Below are 13,739 nucleotides of genomic sequence, written 5' to 3'. Positions count from 1 at the left end.
TATCTTCTGTGAAAACAAACACATTTTCCTCCTGGTCACTGACACTTTTGCTGATGCTATCCTGTGTTCTCTGCTTCTGAGAGAAGCACAGAAAATTTTGCAGTTTATATTCCCTTTATAACACTAAGGCATTATCAGTTCTTCTACTCCAGAGTAGATTCTCTATTAATTAGGCATAGTTCCTTTTCTCTCAGTAGATTGATTTTATATATATGTTGGAGCTGAGGACTGAACCCAGGGCCTTGTGCTTGCTAGGCAAGCGCTCTACCACTGAGCTAAATCCCCAACCCCAATTTTGTATATTTTCATTCTTATAATACCTCCAAGAAAGCCACTGAAACTCATGTAGAGATGTGGCTAAAACAGTATTACTTTCTATTTTCAAGTTTACAAAACTTGAAAAGTTGAATATTGCCAGATGCATGTGACATTTGTGAATATACAGTTATTCAGGAACTAAGAGTAATTTGGTTACAAGGTTAGGAAAATTTCTTCACTACAATGGTGGTCGATATTTCTTACTGAAATTGGTATTATTAATCTAGGGAATGCTGTAGGTTTTTTTCCTATTAAGTTAATGCATTCTTTTACTAGTTTGAGTTTGTGCATTCTTTTCCTAGTTTGAGTTAATGCCTTCTTTTACTAGTTTGTACATTCTGTGTATACAATGCCAATATTCTGCTAATTGTCTTTGAAATCAGTGTTCCTTCCTCAACCCTATTAAGTAGTACTGCTATGCTTAGACAAAAAGGAGTCTTTTTCTTACACATTTAATTATTTTTACGGTATGAATTTGCCCTTGCTAATGGCATCATTTGTGGCTTCTATTTGAATTTTTAAAGGAAAGAAACTTTTCTTCCCCCATAGAAATAAAATTATGTACTCATATTTTTATGTAATAAATAATATATTCTGTCTAATAAGAAGTTATTTATCTGGAAGTTTGGTGTGATATTTGATGTAGAGATTCATCTCTTAAATTATCATGTATATATTTTCCTATTTGTAAGTATTTGTCATTAATACACACTTTAGACATGTGTGTCTAAATCTCACTTTTAACATCATATTCACATTTTCTAATACATTTATTGGATTGTTTGCAAATGACTGTTATTAAAACATATAGTTTTCAAGTTTTATGTTCTCAAGGTTGACTGTGAAATGTTTGAAGTAATAATATTATCAAAAGAACATACAGAAAAATATTTCCAATGATTTGACTAGAACATATTGAGAAATGACCTACAAGGATATGGACATGATATATGGTTATTACCAAAAACTGAACTTCTCAATATTAAGGGGGTGATTGGCTAGTTGCATATTTTATTTTTCTGCTAAACACATTTATATTTCTTCAGTCATAATCCTGGATAGAATGGTTATATTTTAGAAGCTGTATTTAAGAAAATAATGCAATCTTTGCTGAAAAAAATCAGAGCTTACCTTATGCTGTCTTTGGGTAATGAACAATCAATAAAACAATCAAATTTAAGGGTTGAAGGTGAGAATTCACTTCTAACTGTAATTACAGTAAAGCCTAAAACATACAAAAACTGACCTCCATAGATTGGTATGGTTTTAAAAAGAGATTTGACTTCAATTGAGAATATAGTTAAAAAAAAAAAGCATTATTCACTGAAACTAATCCCGTGTTTCTTTTGTATGAAAACAAATCCAACATCAATTCTGTCTTAACAGAATTTACTTGGGTCAGGATTCTATATAAACGCTGAACGGATAGTTAAGATAACAAAGTATGTTAGAGACTGTCTTAAGACAGATTGACAGTCATTAGTTGGAATGGGCATGATTGATTCCAGCCCCTGATCTAATAATTATTCATTTATGTCCAAGAGATTTCAAAGAAAATCTCTCCCTATTTTCTGCTATTTGTAAAACATCTCCATTGTCCTAAACTTCAAGTTTCCTAGCATTTCTTATGTTATTATTCTAACTACAATTCCCAGAAACATAAAAGCCTTGAAAAAATTGGTATCTAATTATCTGGAAAATCTCCCCAGGAAATAAACAATTTAAATTTGATTAATATTATGAAACATTACTTTGAAGATAGTTCCAGAGCAATTTTGAAGGAGAATGTTAAGAAAGTTACATTTCAAATTTGCATGGTTAATATAGTTTGTAGTTAGTTTTTAAATTATTTTATTTCTGGAATATGGCTCAGTAGGTTAGGCACATTTGCCACCAGGATCTGAGTTTGATCCCTGGGACTCATATGGTAGAAGAAATATGATAATGTCCGAAGATGTTTTAAAAGTGAATGTCAGGACCTTAAGATATGGTTTATATGGTGTTATTCTCTCTCTGTGTCTCTCTCTCTCTCTGTCTCTCTGTCTCTGTCTCTGTCTCTGTCTCTCTCTCTCTCTCTCTTCTTTTTTTTTTTTAATTTTGAGACAGGGTTTCACTCTGCAACTCTGGCTTTCCTGGAACTCACTATGTAGACCAGGCTAGCTTTGAACTCACAGAGACCTGCCTTGCTCTGCCTTCCAAGTGCTGGGATTAAACCCTGCAGGTGTTATTTCTAAAGGCTACTTGAGAATGGTTGTGAGATAAGATAGAAAGACAGAAAAATATTTTACAGGCATGTGAAGGAAGGCCTGAAGATTTCCTGTCTTGCTGGCAGATTCAGAAAACTCAGGTGTCTCTGATAAACCCAAAACTGCCCATGAGGACAATCCATACTTTTAAAATACAGTACATAAACGACAATAAGTAAACTATGCTTATGAAGGACCAAAATGATACACACACTACGACTTTCCAAATTTCCTCTTTCCGTCTTAATAATAAAGAATACTCTTCATAAAATCCAAATTAGTCTTTAAGATTTAACCATGCTGTATACTAATTTTTGAGCATATTAATAAAAGGAGCATAAGGATGTTCTTAACATCCATTGGAGCTATAATTTGAGAGTCACAAAAATCCTATATACACTTATTGTAAAATACCTAAACATGATTCTCCCTGGAGAAAACCAAGCTATGTATTCTCATACTCTCCCTCCATCCCTTCCTTTGTCCCTCCCTTCCTCCTTTTCTCCATCCCTCCCTTTCTCCCTCCCTCTCTCTGACCCTCCCTCTCTTTCCCTCCCTCCTTCCCTTTCTCGCTCTCATTCTCTTTCCTTTCCCTCTTATTTTTCCTCTCCCTTTTCTCTCTCTCTGTCTGCACCTTTCTTCTTCCTTAATAAATTCTATTATTAATATATTAGGACTTTTCTGCTCCTAATAGATATCCCAAGAGGGAATTACTTAGTGATAGAATATAGTGGAGACACCTATCCTTCTGGGTTTACCAATGGTGGGAGTTATGCAGAATATAATTCCAATAGAAGATTGGAGAAGAATGGGTACTTATAATTAGCCACTATTATTGGAGGATCTTTGCTTTTGAGTGTAAACATAAATACAAAAGAATTTGCAAAAATTGTATGTTATTTATTTTTATCCATGTATCACATTGAATATTCTTTTCACCAGGTATAACTATTGTTCTGTAATCAAGAAATAAAGAATCCTTTTTTCAGCACATGTTCATTATCACATTCCATAATTATCATTCCTTTACATTTGTTAGTGATGCAGGCATTTCTACACTACATCATTCTTTGTTTTAAAATGAAAGGTAAATCTTTATATGGGACATTTTGGAAGTAATAAGGTAATATCATCATATTAAACAAGGAACCCTTACCAGATGCCTCACATTTAAAACTAAGAGTTTAAAAATATTGGTCATTCCCCCAATGTTTAAAAAATTCTCTACTCAACAAATATTGTTTGAAGTATTAGTTCACAAAGCAATTTTCCTTTGAGAGTGGAGCTAAAGTTCAGTGACTACGACCATTTATTGCTCTTTTGGAGGACTTCGATTCCTAACACCAACAAGGCAGCTCACCAGCAGTTATAATTCCAGTTTTAGGGGATCCAATGTCCTCTTCTTGCCTTTGTAATAACCAGAGACACACATGGTCCACAGAGATACAGCAGGCAAAACACCCATGCATATAAAATAGAAATTAAATAAGAAATTAAAAAAATTAAAAACCTTTTGCTCTATAACTAGCTCAAGCATTTCTTAGAATTTCTCTAAAGAGTTATTCGTTGATCATCAGTACTCCTGGAAAGTGAGGTTCATACTAGACACTGGGATTCTTATATGGTACTTTGTAATTCTAACAAAACTTTGGTTTCAAGGTCAGTTGATATTACTCAAATGATTCTGTGTCAAAATATGAAATTGTAGTTTGAAATTGTCATTGATAAAACTGCAAGTATAAAGGCTTTAAGAAACCAGCATAATTCATTTTCACTGGGGCCAGTGTTTAATTAGTGTTAGATACTTTCTCCGCTTAAACATTGATATATTAACTTGTTGAAGCTTTATTTTTATTACCAAAGTCCCAGACTGATTAGCTTGTTCCATGATCTGTGTAATCAATTGTTTATCATGAATTGAACCAACAGCTGTAGAGCACAGTTGGAAGTTACCCAGGAGCAAAGGAAGACATAATTTTAGGAAGGAAGAAAATAACAGGAATCCAGATGACTAAACTATAACTTATGCAAGATGAGTCTAAAGGTGTCTCTGGTGTACTGCTTCTTATGTACTAACAAGAAACAGCCATGGCCCTCAGGTCCTAAAGTACAAATGCTGGCACAACCATGTAGGAAGTGATTATCTATGAGGACAAGTGGAGAACTAACAGTCCTAGTTTTGTACTAAACAGTCTTAATCACATTACTAGAAGAATATGACGCTAGTCTAACCTTGACATTTGTGGTTTTAATTGGATTTAGTTAAGTTTATACTTTATTTATGAAATAAAACTTTGATATTTTTCATGCATATATTAAGAAATGTCTATTCAAACACAAAAGTATTTACTGTATGAATACTCTCTAAATTAAGTCTTGCTATTTGCATATTGGTAAAATGCTTTGACAATGGTTGGCATGAGCAGAATGGCAGTTCAGCTGTGCAGGCAATATTTATTTTCCATTTTTGTTAAATGTCATTATTCCCTTATATTTGACAATAAAGTAAATTAAGCCTTGAAACATTATTTTGGCATAGAATTTAAAACACAGTTTTCAAAACAGTTGGCATACACTACAAGAATGTGATTACATTTTTACCAGAATGACTTTTTGGCTTTTCTAAGCTATCGTTCCAGCAAGTGGTCCTTCTGCCTTTTACATCAGTTCCCTCCTCAGCCATTGCTTCTAGAACTCATTTATGGCAGGTTTCTATATGCAAATCAGATACGACTCATTTTATTATATTTTCTTATAAACAGTATTAGTTTAATTAATTGAGTCTTCCATTTTTCTTCCTTGATACAATTTTAATGACTTGGAGAGATAATATAAAGATACTTTTTATAAAATGATTGATATTATTAGCTTTAGCAGATTCATTTAAGAAAATTAATAATACGTCTCCCTGAACAGTTCATTGACTGTATCCACCATAACAATTCATTTTCTGAGCAGAAATAAGGAAATGAGATCAGAATATGGATATGTAATATGTGCAGCCATTGAAGAAAAGTGAACAGTGATATGCTGTCTAGCTTCCTCTTGTAATTTTCTAATACCTATTATCTATTTATCTATCATCTATCTATCTATCTATCTATCTATCTATCTATCTATCTACCTACCTATCATCATCATCTATCATCTAATTATCATCTGTATTAGTAGTTTCCCTGCCCTTTGTAAGTTTTCACTAGCTTATTGTACTCAGGAACACTGAAAATTATACAACGTAGTTACAAACTTACTACAGATAACACAATGTTGAAATGTTCTTCTCTTTAATAATTAGGTAAAATTCCTGCATGCTATGTTTCATATGTTTAAGAAGTTTTTCATTGATTCTATCATTCTTATTTAAAAGCCCTTTGGTTATTTAGCTTTGTAAGACATTTCTTTTAATATTCTACTATCTGAAATAAATACTGACTTTTATTGATTACTATTATACCTACTGACCTGATTGATTTTTTGACTAGATTTAGATATTATTTTCCTTCAAAACTTTAGGTAACTGCTCTTGTCACCAATCTCTCCTTACAGGTGTTGCAAGCTCTTCCAGGAAGCTGTATTTGTATTTGTCTTACTGTTCGTGTTGTGTCATTTCTATTTGATAGGCTTGGTGCTTTAAACATTCAAGACTTTCTGCCCTGCTTGAGAAATACTTTTTATTAACATAGCTGATCTCCTGGAAAATTCTAAAGGGAGTGAGATTATGTTATTTGGTTATTATTTTTCTTCTTCTTTTCTGTGTTTCTCATTTCTTGGGACTTTTTTTTTACATTTAAGATCAATCTAGGATAAGTTGGACTTATAAGATGTGAATCCCCTGGGGATCATGCAACTTATCAAGTCTTAGAAAAAATCTGTAAGAACAACAGGCCTTCAAGCTGTTGAATTCCTTTATTGAAGGGATGCCCCTGGAGAAGAAAAAAGAAGGGAAGTAACCTTATGTAATTTTGACAACATGAACTCTGATACAACAGAATGTATGACTTTTGGTAAAAATAAGAAACGAACTAGTAGATATTCTAGCTCAATTTATCTACAGGAAATAATAACTTAGGACAGGTGAAACACTGCTCCTTGGAGAATGCCACCTAAGCTATGAGTGTGGGGCAAAGCTGATTTATCGTAAGCCAAATGTTCCCTCTGTGTGAATGAGCCAATGCATTGTACACAGTGGCCTCATCCTTTCTGAAAATTTGCCTTAGATAAATATGGGAAGAATGTGTGGTATTGTTTTTGATAATCCAGACATTCCATTGCTTTATCTTAACTTTATGATGGTTTATAACATCCAATTTGTCTAGGAAATCTTCATAACACACATCATGTGATTTATAGGATTCTAATTTGACAATTTGATAATGTGTTAGCTCAATTAGATTCCCACATTGTAGAATATAAAAATAATCAGTATGTTTTCCTTTTGTCTATGAAATTTTTCTTATTATGACCTTTTTCATTGTGACACCTGAATTGGTAAACTGTGTGCCTTTTGATAACTTGGTATACAGAAACTTAAATTTTTCTTCAGAAAGCTATCCTTCTTCTTCTTCTTCTTCTTCTTCTTCTTCTTCTTCTTCTTCTTCTTCTTCTTCTTCTTCTTCTCCTCCTCCTCCTCCTCCTCCTCCTCCTCCTCCCTTCCTACTCCTCCTCTTCCTCCTTCTTCTCTTTTTTGTCCTTTTGTAGAGGAGTGAGGAGAGAAAGTATGAAAGTATCTGGATGTCTATATGGGTAAGAAAATAAATGTACATTTTAACATAATTCAAGTACCTTCTCCTTTTCAGCCCCATCATGGTTTCAGACTTAGGATTTCTAAAGTTAAAAGTTGTGATAAACTTTAATGTTCATTTATTTACTTTTTGTTAGTACCCTTCTCTGTGGGACTCTTTTAAAAATTACTTTTGTTTATTTGTGTTCATACACATGAATTTAACTATTTCATCTGATTTTAGTAGAGTTTAGAGTAGAATTAGACATCAAATGGACAAGAAACAATGTTTCCTTAACTTCAAAATATACTGGAGTATATTTTCTATCTCAGAATCACAAGTTATGCAGTCTTACCACAGGACATCTAGAGACATTTCTACTAAAAAGTCAGCCATCTAAATAGACTATTTGCCATATGTGATCCTAACTTATAAAGGAAGCCCTGATTCTATTAAGAGCCAAGTTAGTTCATATTTGAATGATCCTCTGAGATTAAAAAAAATCTGGAAAATATTTAAAAAAATAAAAAGAACTGTCTAGAGGTACTGGAAATGACCCAAAGTGGGTGGATTCTGGAGAGTCATCCTGTTAGAGAGAAGAGAATAATGCTTGAAAAGTCTCTCATTTATCCTGACTATTAGACTAAACATAGTTCAAGGCTGTGTTGTGGATAGTAGCCAAAACTCCAACAGAATATATAAAGTTTTTCTATTTTGATAGATGGATCAAGGAGTGCATTGAGGCTTCCACAGCTGCCAGTATGTCAGGGTGCATGCTGCATAGGAAAATGCCAGAAAGGATTAAGTTTGCCAAATTGACAGTACTAACTCCATCCAAGTTCCACAATAATGACTTAGTGGGGCAGGTTCCCAGTATCCTATTTCACATTCATACAAAACCACCATACAAAAACAGATTTTACAGAATAGATTACATAAAGACACAAACAAAATAGAGAACAACAACAAGCTTTGGCAGAAGATTATGAAACAAAGATCTCCAAGACATGTTGTCAGACTTCCCAATATGACTTGAAATTAGCTCCAAAAGTGAATACAGCAGAATGTTTCTATTCTTAAGAGGAATGTATATCCCTGATTTTGACCAAGAAGATCAAGATACTAGAGACTTTAAAGAATAATCATGTATGATTAAAAAAACATTTGAAGTAAGCAAAAAGTTATCACAACAATCTGTAACTGAGACCACATGGAGATATTAATTAGATGTTTGGCCAAATTACATGGCAATGCATAGTCATATAACATTAAAATCAATACTGAAATGCATGAGATAGTTGAAAGCATAATAATTGAGTCTAACTCTACTACAATGCTACAGGAATCAAATCATTTAAGTATTGTTAGGGTAGTAGAATAAAATTTTAAGTTCACATTAATATATCTAGGAGTCATTGTCTTTAAAGATGGAAACATATTCCTTGGGAAAATATGCATGAACAGATTGATTCATGGGACAGAGTTACCTAAGCCCTCCACATTCTTTTGAAGCATCCATCCTTATAACTGGAATTTTGCAAACTCTTAAAAGAAGAGATCCAAGCACTTGGACAACTCTGCTTGACAAGGCAGATTTTGTATACCTGATATCTTAGAACAAATACTAAGGTTATTCATATTAACAATGAATTTTATGATGAATACCTTTTTTATAATAAAGTTAATACATTATACGAATTTAATGATATACTTTAGGGTAACAATAAGTTTTATGGTAAATTCTTGTTTTTATTTTGGGGCACTCCATTCTTTTTTAATATTTAAATTTTGTTTTTTAATATAATATATTGTAATTATGGTTTTCTCTCTTTCATCTCCTTCCATATCCTCCCCACCTCCTTACCTACCCAACTTCATGATTTCTTTTTCTCTCTTTAGAAAACAATAGGAAAATAAAACAAATTACCAGAACTAAAAAAAAGAAAAGAAAAAGCATAAGGAACACACACATGTGGTGATATTGTGTCCCCCAATATATTGTGCACCCTAATAAACTTATCTGGGGTCAGAGAACAGAACAGCCACTAGACAGACATAGAGGCCAGAAAATGGTGGCGCACCAGCCTTTAATCCTATTACTTGGGAGGCAGAGATCCATCTGGATCTCTGTGAGTTCAAAGCCACACTGGAAACAGCCAGGCATGGTGACACACGCATTTAATCCGAGGAAGTGATGGCAGGAAGTAGAAAGGTACATAAAGCATGAGGACCAGGAACTAGAGCCCTTTTAAGCTTTTAGGCTTTTAGCAGCAGTTCAACTGAGATCCATTCAGATGACGACTCAGAGGTTTTCAATCTGAGGAAACAAGATTAGCTGAGGAATTGGCAGGGTGAGGTTGGATGTGGCTTGTTCTGTTTCTCTGATCTTTCAGTGTTCATCCTAATACCTGGCTCCAAGGTTGTTTTTTATAATTATTATTATTAATAAGACCATCTAGCAATTTGTGTTACACACACAAACACAGACAGACACAGATGTATACCAAAGGTGATCCATTATTAATGGGAGAGAACATTCATATAGGTTCTGCCTATGAATGGCCTCCAATAAAGTCTCTGGAAGCACCGTACATGGACTGTCATCTATCATTTCAGTAAAATCATTCATGCCTATGGAACCAGACTGTAAGACAGTATGCAGAACTTGGTCTTGATTTTCCTAGACCATGTGCTTTTCACACTTGTTAGTCTTAATTTATATCTTTCCCTTAATAAATATTAACCATTAGCATAATAGTACTTTTTTTCTGTTTAGTGAGTCATAAAGGCCGATAGTGGCCTGTAGAGCCCTCAACCCATGAAACGGATGTCATTTAATAATCATATCAAAGTAAATAGATGTCCTATGAGAATGTAAATTTCCACTAACACCTCACAATACTTCTAAAATTTCCTTTCAATAATCATTATTTTAAATATAATAGCTCATACAGAAGACTTACAGAATAACATTAAAAAGCAACAGGTATTTTACTTACATGTAGGCTAAGATATCCTACAGAAAGAAAACACACAGGACTCGTAATCATATGTGAAATAAATATATGTTAGAATTTGACAAAATAAAAGTTACTTCACTTCAAAATATGACAGAATCCTACTACCAACTAATAAAACAACCCTCCAAACATAAAACATATGAGCATCTGTTTTACAGCATTAGAACTTGTAAGAAAGCAGCAAGCTTATGGAAAGCAGACTATACCCACTACCCATTAGGAAAATATGTATGAAATAGATATAACATTACTGTATTCTCTGTCAGAAAGACTGAAGTTACAAAAAGCTAAAAATACCAAGTTTCAAAAAGTTTGAAGTCGAATATAGTTTTCATTTATTTTTCATAAAATATTGTAATTTAACCACTTAGGCGAATTGATTTAAACATTTTATAAAATTTTATTTCTCTACTACTTGTAGTACCCCAAAATTCCAATAATTCCAAGATTAGAAAATGGAATTCTGTTTCCAGAAAATAATTTTTTGGAAATGCTCACACTGTGTGCAGAAATGAGTGGGTATCTACTGGTTCTATCACTTTAGCTTTGAAAGTTACCACTGAATAGTTAACATTTGCTAGAAGCAGCAGTCTATTTTCTAATTTTGTAGTAGGACATAATAATAGTACAAAACAAAATACAGATCCATTATTAAGAAAAATGACTAGTTGTTTGTATGATTGCAAACTCAATAAAGAAAATAAATGGAAAGGATTAAATAACAAGTTGTATTGAGTTTACTTTGTAAGAGACTCACTGTCCACAAATGCTTGGCTGGCATCTGTTTATAGTTCATGATAATATCCTTTTACTGTCCTTTTCTCTTTGATTACATTTTACAACAATTGAAAAGTAGTAGTTTGCTTCATCTTTTGCTCTCTCTCTATTGCATGCAAACATGAAGATAGAAGGTCCAGTGGTACAGTCTTGACGTTGCAGCATATACTTTCCCCTCCTCTTACAGAGAACATCAGAACACTTGTTGTAATTCAATGAAGTATAGTACCTCCTCCTTAATAACATAACTTTGCAAGAAATAAATAAGAGCTGAATAAAATAATGTTAAAGTCTTAAATCTTTCCAGTGTTTTCATATCAATTTGTAGACAGCTAACTTGAAGTCCAAAGTCTCAGGTGATATTCATTTCATAAAGCAATTCTTCTTAAGGGCAATTACTTTCCTCCCTGTCTGAAGGTATTTTCCTCTCTGTCTCTCTGTCTCTCTGTCTCTCTCTATGTAGTCTTAACAGTTTTACACAATTGGTATTTTTAAGTGTAATTTTATATATATATGTGTGTGTGTGTGTGTGTGTGTGTGTGTGTGTGTGTGTGTGTATACACTCTACTGAAAAATAAACTACTAATTTCTTTAAGAGAATACTATAATGACTCTAACTTTACACAATATGAAAAATGATGTCTTAAATATGAACAGTCTCACCCTATCTGTTAGGGTGGATCTTGATTTTCATAATTCATTCAGAACCATTTCAATTCTTTTGGTCTCAGTAATTGCTGTCATGATAATTGCTTGGTGCTTAAGGGACCACTGTAATCCACAGTACAATGTAGCAGAAATAGAATAAAACGTTATTTTTCCCTAGATTTAACTAATGATGGTTGTTATATCCCTCTTTTCATTCAGATTGATAATATCCACTTTTTAATATTAACATGAACTTTTAAAGATAATTGAGTGAGCAGTGATGTCAATGTTTTTTTTTAATTGAAAATAAATTCATTTCTCATACAATATATCCTGATTAGAGTTTCCTTTCCTTCTACTCCTCCAAGTTCCTCTCTGCCTTCCCTCCACTCTGGATCCACTCTCTTTTTGTCTTTCATTAGAAAAGAACAGGCATCTAAAAGATAACATGACAAAATAAAGTATAATAAGATAAAGCAAAAACTATGATATTGAAGTTGGACATGGCAACCCAACAGGAGGAATGGAGTCCCAATATCAGGTACAAGAGTCAGAGACCCACTCACTCTTACAGACAGAAGTCTCCTAATAATATTGTTAGTAGCTATAATACATACACAAAGACATGGTGCAGACCCATGAAGGCCCTGTGTTTGCTGCTTTAGTCTCTGGGAGTTTATATGCACCTTACTTAGTTGATTCAGAGGGAGCTGTTTTCCTTTTGTCCTCCATTGCCCTCAGGCTCTTACACTCTTTCAGCCTCCTCTTTCTTGGAATTCCCTGAGCTCAGAGTAGAAAGATTTGATAGAGACTTCTAATTTAATCTCTCCACAAAATGTCTGCCTGTATTCCGAATCTGTTCCCATTTGCTGCCTGAGGAAGCATCTCTGATAATGACTGGATAAGATTATCTGGTTCTTGGTTTACTGGAGCAGTGTTAGGTGTGGGCCTTAAGTCAAATCAGACATTGGTTGGCTACTCCCACAAGTTCTGTGCCACTATTGCCTTAGTGTATTAACCAGACAGGGCAGATGATAGGTCAAAGTTTTTGTGACAGGGTGGTGTCTACATTTCTCTTCTGGTAGCCTACAGATTAACTTTATTCACCAAAGAGACTTGAACCTAGGAGTCTAGACTTCTCTAAGTTTAATGAGTTGTATGGGTGTTGTCTTCTGCAATGGGGCCCACACTGGTAGTTTACAGAGAGTAACTTTTTTCTTAGGAATAGCCTGTATTGTTTGAAGATTTCCATAACCCCCTTGACCAAAAACTGAATTGAATGCAATGTAGTCCCACTACTGGACGCCTCAGCTGGCTACAAGAGATGGCCAGTTGAAACTCCAAATTCCTCTTTACTAGAAGTCATCTTTTTTTTTTTCAAAATTCATGTGTATTTATGTCTTACCAATATGTATGTATGGTACTATATTGGTGCCAATGGAGCAAGAAGAAGACATTAAGTACTTTGGAATTGTGAAGTTGAATTATGACCCACACTGTTGGTGATGGAAACCAATCCCGACTTCTCTGCTAGAAGAGCAAATATTTTTAACTGATGAGCCATCTCTCCATCACTCATGCCATAAAAGTTTTGCTACCCAAAAGAAACCTCCTTAGGATTGAGCTATGATTCAACAGAAGGATGTAAAGGTCGGTAAATCACAAGGATAAAGGCAACATTTGACACTATGTTTTATCAGCAGTTCTCAATGTGTGGGTCAAAACAACTTTGGGGTCACACACCAGATATCCTGAATATCAGATATTTACATTATGATTCATAACAGTAGCAAAGTTAGACTTATGAAATTGGAATGAAATAAATTTATAGTTAGAGGTTAGCAAATATGAGGATATGTATTAAAGGGTCACAGGATTAGGAAGGTTGAGAACCACTGATATAAGTTCTTTTAATATTAAGAACATGGTAAACTGGCCACTACCCTCCAATCATATTTGGCACAGTCCTAGAGGAACTAGTTTTTATATATAGCAACAAAATGTAGTAA

The 13,739-nt window shown here is 33.7% G+C and overlaps 1 non-coding gene across 1 annotated transcript; it reads right to left on the bottom strand.

The window, feature by feature from the left end:
• Positions 1-213: 213 nt before the first annotated feature.
• Trnaa-agc (transfer RNA alanine (anticodon AGC)) lies at positions 214-288 on the bottom strand. The gene has a single exon. It is a non-coding gene; the product is annotated as a tRNA-Ala (tRNA).
• Positions 289-13,739: the final 13,451 nt, after the last annotated feature.

This window comes from Peromyscus eremicus, chromosome 10, assembly GCF_949786415.1.
Source record: "Peromyscus eremicus chromosome 10, PerEre_H2_v1, whole genome shotgun sequence".
NCBI classification, from domain to species: domain Eukaryota; kingdom Metazoa; phylum Chordata; class Mammalia; order Rodentia; family Cricetidae; genus Peromyscus; species Peromyscus eremicus.
Note: the sequence above shows the minus strand (reverse complement) of the source record. Positions and strands in the feature narration are given on the sequence as shown.